Source organism: Maylandia zebra, linkage group LG14 (genome assembly GCF_041146795.1).
Source record: "Maylandia zebra isolate NMK-2024a linkage group LG14, Mzebra_GT3a, whole genome shotgun sequence".
Classification (NCBI taxonomy): domain Eukaryota; kingdom Metazoa; phylum Chordata; class Actinopteri; order Cichliformes; family Cichlidae; genus Maylandia; species Maylandia zebra.
The window spans coordinates 17,032,801-17,038,800 of NC_135180.1; the positions used below are offsets into that span (position 1 = coordinate 17,032,801).

At 42.8% G+C, this 6,000-nt stretch overlaps 1 protein-coding gene across 1 annotated transcript in view; it reads right to left on the reverse strand.

Moving 5' to 3' along the window:
• Nucleotides 1–799, reverse strand: part of ets1 (v-ets avian erythroblastosis virus E26 oncogene homolog 1) — a 35,183-nt gene extending 34,384 nt beyond the window's left edge. The window contains exon 1 of the mRNA XM_004543946.3: nucleotides 727–799. The gene's annotated coding sequence lies outside the window, so the exon portion shown is untranslated. The remainder of the gene's footprint in view (nucleotides 1–726) is intronic.
• Nucleotides 800–6,000: the final 5,201 nt, after the last annotated feature.

The window sequence follows — 6,000 nt, forward strand, 5'->3', positions numbered from 1 at the left end:
GTGTTTCATACAGGTCTCATCTTCGTCACATTCATATGTTAAGCAATTTGGCATTTCTAGTCTGTGGCAGCTGCTGACAGAAAGATGTGCAGCCGCTCAATGCTTGCAGATGTTCGGCATATCAAAAATAAATAAATAAATAAATTTAAAAAAAGATTCAAATGCTTTTATTCCCGTAGAAAGAAAAAAATAGCACAAAGTGAATAATTACTTCTGTCAATCAAACGCATGCCTTACTTTTAGCCGTTCAAGTCTCTCTGATTTATTGAGAAAAAGGCAAAAAATCAATAAAAAAAATCAATAAATCACTGCTAGATAAAACATTCATATAGGTCTAACTCCACATTTAGTCATATGAAGAGATGCTATTTATATATGAAGCTACATTTCGGAGCTCTGTTAGAAATCAGTTTAAAGCCCGTTAATTGAAGGCAATTAGCAATCCTGAAGTTTCTCTTGTTCAGAGAAAATAAAATAAAACAAAAACGTGAAGGCAACTTTTTATGCGCAAAATAAGTAACGGTGGAACAGGTCGGAAACAACGCGTCATGCATTCGGAAGAATTCCTGACGGGAAAAAACTAAAACTTTAAAGCCAACACTTTCCCTCTCGTGGATCAAAGGAGCGACGAGCGCAGATAATAACAGCGTCTTCTTATTCTACCACTGACCTGTAAGAAGATGCAGAAAGAAAAGAAGAAGAAAAAAACAACAACTTTGCACTTACCGACTGCGGTGTTTAAAAGTTTCCTGTGAGCGCTGGACAGCTGAGTGTGACAGCTGAGCGGTGGACTGCAGAGATGCTGTACCTGCCTCGCAGCGAATCCCACGGAGGAAGAAATGATATGCACACTTTTAGTCCCTCCCTCAGTCCTACGGTGATCCTCTCCAAATCCAATTTTTCCTCTGTATGTAGTCTTTGGACTTCACATGTGGTTCACATGCAGCCACAGTAGGTGTAAACTTGTAGAGAACCTGTGCTGCCATGTGTAGCTTTTCCTCTATTTTCAGTCAGCTTGTGTTTCAAAAGATTATAATATCTATATTCTCTTTCAGTAAATATAACAGTGTCATTTTTTTTTAGCTAAATTAGATTTAGGTTTGTTTATTTCCTTTTTCTTTTGGTTTGTTTGTTCCTCTTCCTCCATCAGAGTCATGACAGGGAGGAAACAGCAGGGAGGCAAAAAACAAAGGTTTTGACTATCATTGCAACTGTTGACTTTCCTGTGATGTTGTCCTCTGACACCGTTGTTTGTCTGACATGCAATTTTTTCTCTCTCTCTCTCTCTCTTTAAAACAAGGATCTCAGATGTCTGAGCATGTGTGTCAAGCAGCAATTTTACATTCTTGTATTATCGTAACCTGGCACAGTATCCCAGACTTCTTAGATCTGGCATCGGCTGAAATTACCTTTTAAAGGAAACTGTGGCTGTTAGATCAGTTTGTCTTAGCAGAAAGCACCTGCATATTTATTTACTGTACATCACTGACCATCATATCATCCTCCAACCTTTAACTGCAAGCGTCGGCCGGTGCATGCGGGACACTGATTAAAGCAGTGGTAGGAACACTGACTGCTCTTCTGCGAAATGAGAAGCCCCCCACTACAAGGCAAAATCTACATCCACATGTTCTGATAGAGGATAGTGATAAGTAATCGAGATTGGGCAGTGTTATCTGTCTATTTGCTTATTCATTGCTGCATTTGTTTGCTTATTTCCACGCTGAAAACTCACAAGCTTTCCACAGCATTGCTCCCTAACAGCACCCCCCCCCCCCCCCCCCCCCACACACACACACACACACACACACATACTGCTTCTTCTCCCCTCTTCTCTCTCTCTATCAGCTCAGCACTCAACACTTGCGAGGCATCTGAAACACCTTGTGGCTCCATGATAATAGCGTGACCTCAGTGCCGCATTTGTTTGAATTAGAAAGTGCACGGTCCAAACCTCCTGACAACCACTGCTCTTACCAGTAAATCTTAAGTCTGGGGGGTAAAGAGGTGTGTGTGTCTGTGTATGAGTGAGTGAAGAGCTGTGGGGATGTGGGGTGGGGGTCAAGTCCAAGGTGAGAGGCGTGAAAAAGTACCATAAGGGGCTTTCTCAAGACCTCATCTGAATCCCTTGGCGTTCTCAGGGCCTCAGCACTCTGGGCCCCCAGGGGACACAGATGGGCAACACGTCGAGGGCAAAAGGCGAGGGTATGACTTATTGCCATGTGGAGAGAAAAAGCACGAGACGCGCCCCTGTGATGAAACCAAATTGAATAAAAGCGGGGGTGAATGAGATCCAGATCTTCAGCCGATGCCCTGGCAATGCTGTTTCAATTAGCCGGCTCACCAGTTCAAAGGCGAGGCCCCAGATACACTTCTGCTCTGCATGAAGCTACTATCATCGCTTTGCCCCTTGCCTTTCACCTCCCCATTACGGTGCCATCTTTTTCCGCTCAGAGCCTCAGCCCGTCTGCTGGCTTTGCTCATGTTTTACATTAAACAGATAGTGAACGGCTTGCCATCGCAGTCGGTGAAAACCATCAGTCAAACAACCTGCAGGATTTTACGACCTTTACAATCACTCTCTTGGTTTGAACTGCATCTGCATCAGCTCTGAATTAAACTTATGTTGGGTTATTTTTACCAGAAGAACAACATTTAATACATTTTTTTCTTGTTTTTATTTTATCTAAAACCATGTGAACTTAAGGTCATGACAGCATTATGCACAGCCCATATTGAAACACAACCTCTTATATAAAATATGCTAATATTTATACTGAAATTACACAGTTCTCAAGCATCACTTTAAACTACGTTTTTCCTTTTAGTTACGATACATAGGAATATTCATCATCCTTCTTGTTTTCTTGATGGTTTCCTGTCAGCTCACTGCTCAAGCGCTGCAGCCGTTTGTCCTCCACTGGTATCCCACATCTTGTTGAGCAGCTCCAGACTGAATCCTTTTGTCTCATTTTCTCGTTTTGGATCTTCCAAAGATAGCACTGACAGGTGATATTAATGGTCTTTTATTAGCATCGTCCTGATTGCTACAGATTTTTTGGAAGCGCAAGATAAAAAGAGCGAGGGAGGAGAACAAAAAAAGAAGGAGAGAGACAGAGAGAGAGGGAGAATATGGAAGTCCTCCACCCACCACTTCTCACAGGAGATCGCCTCTCTTTGATAGCCTGCCCGAATCTGTTCCCCCCATAGAAACTGCCCTGCAGATGTTGTTGCTGTATGTCGACTACAAAGAAGGAGCCCTTTATGAGAGGAACATCTATTTTGGGCCTCAGCGTTTCCGAGTTGTGGTGCTCAGCGAGAGAAGTGCAGGCCTAATCTTTCTGCTGTTGAAAACTCTGTTTTATTCTCTGCCCATGATATTTTTAGATTAAAGCGCAGTTCTAATGAATAAAGCAAGAATGTAATGTTTTATGACAGTATCAATATGCCATCACTGTGGTGGACTTGGGCCTAGAACAGCCTACGTTGCTATTGGCATCAGCAGACAGAAAAAGGGGTGGGGTGGAGGGGGGGGGGGGGGGGGGGGGGGGCACATGGGACAGTAACCTCAGTGAAATCACAAATGTGGAGAAGCCTTTGTTTCGGGCCTGACTATACTCGTTTAGAAGTGCTTGTGGCTCAGATTTTCATCTTCAGCCACAGAACCGTGTCTTTGTTGCACTGTTGACTGCGAGGCAAAGGTCTCGGGGGCAATATTAGCTCTTGATATTATTTTTAATTAAGGCACCAATCCTTCAGCCAAGTTGTCCAAACAGTTCTAAATAGGCTCTGTAAATCAGACAAACATCCTCAATATTTGATGGGTTGAGAGTGTGCACTATAGCCTCCAGATGGTTTGTGTTTCTCAAGCGTTTCACGAGGGATGGTACGGGACAGCAATCTTCTGTTCGAGTGTGCCTCTTGACAGAGCAAGTTCCTCCAAATCACATGCTGAGTCGCTGGACTTCTGCCTAGGTCTTCTCTCTCTCTCCCTCTCATGCTCTCTTTCCCCACTGGTCTTCTGACTCCACTGTGTGTGGATTTATTAGTAAGCTATGTGTGTGCACGAACTGTAGCTCTTGCTTTTTTGCCAGTCAATACTTTGTTTAATTAATTCCAAGACAAACTGATTCGTGCTGAAGCTAACACTATGAATTTTGGCTTTTACACCCCCCCCCCCCCCAAAAAAAAAGGCCAGCACAGCTCGCGATATCAGGATATCAAGCAGTTGTGTGTGTCATAGTCAAAGCTGTTCAAAGCTAATGCATTCTTTGATAAGTGTAAATGTAATGGTGCTTAGGAAAAACAAATCAAAACACTGATGTTCTACACTAAAAGAAAAAAAAAAGATGGGAGTAGAGTAAGATGAAAGGCAAGCAGTCTGAAGATGTAGGGAGAGGACTAGATGCACAGTCCAACTTTCACTGGTTGATAAGCTGCTGGCCTGGCGCCAAAATCCCCATCCCCACACCCCTCAAACACACACATACTCACACACGCATGTTCAAACACCCCACCCAGTGGTGAGCACTGACCCTCACCACCCTCACAACCACCACCACTCCAGTGGCGTCTCCAGCTCGCTATCCCTCTTCATTAGTGTCCCAGAACGAGATGCTTGTCATGTAATTAACAGAGGTTTTCTGAATGCCTGCGTAACGCACGCTCTCATTAGGAAAGCGGAAAAAAAAAAGGCTGGAGCGAGAGAGGAGAGGTGGGGAGGCAGGCCTGGGAGGCACGTAGAGGGAGAGCAATCGGGGAGACAGATGGGGAGAGAGACGGACAGAAGGACAGGGAGTACATGGGGGGGAAATAACGTGCTTAGAGCAGCAAGAAAAACAGTGACTTACATGTCGAGGGGCAAGGTTTCTGACTTTCCGCGTGCCAGCTAGGGACACAACTGACAATTACTGGGGTCTGGACTAAATTATAACGACTTACCTCAGTCAACTGCTATTCTCGTTAATATTCAAAAAGTCTTCTAGAGGTCGTTTAAGCCAAGCCCTCCTCGGTTTTCTCTCAGGGTCATCGTATTTAAATGTGATGTAAAACGAAACAGATAAGTCAAGTATGAATAATGAGTATAAGTGTAAAGGGAAAGTTACCATAGCTGTTGAAAAACATGTAATTGTGCTTATGTTTGAATGACTATTGGCTCTGGTGACCTGTCCTCGGTCTCTATGATAGCTAAGATAGGCTCCAGCCCACTTATTAGTCAAAAGAAACAAATGAATACTGCTGTATATTTCCCAGCACCTAATTTAGCAGAAGTCTGGAGAAAGTCTCTAAAGTATAAAATGTTATGATTCTTGTTGAAGCCATATCAGGTATGAAGCAAAATTGTACATGTACCTGGCCAGAGAGGCTTATACACTGAACCATTCAGAGATGTACTGAAGGGCCAAATCACTGAGACCTTTATGAACTAATCAAAGGATTTTAAAGGTAATTCTTTATTGAACTGGGAGCCAATGAAATGTCCTCAGTACTGGGGTAATATGTTCAAATTTCCATGTATGACTGACTCTGCTTCATTCTAAATATGCCGGCAATCCATGGACCAAGAGCCAGGCTGAGAAAAGAATGCTCTAACTTTTGACACATATTTTTCTAAGTGACAAAAAGCTGTTCTGGTGACTTTATTAACATGATCATCAAAACAAAAATCACCGCCCATGCTTCCTTACTGTTTTAGAAATAATTGTGATATATATGAAAAAATATTTCTGTCTTGGCTAAAGGTCTAAAACGTTTCTAGTCATCCAGCAGTTAGTGTCATCAGCGGAGTTTATAGATCTTGAGAGCAAAATAATAGGTACAACTGTATATCATCTGCATAAGAGTGAAAGGAGATGTTTTTATATATTACAGTACCAAGCAATAGCTTGTAAAAGTTAAAGAGCAATGAACGAAGAGAAGACCCTTGAGGAACACCTGTTTTATTTGCGCAGTTCTAAAACTACTTATTGAAACATAAAAACCGCTGCCCTTTAGGTATGA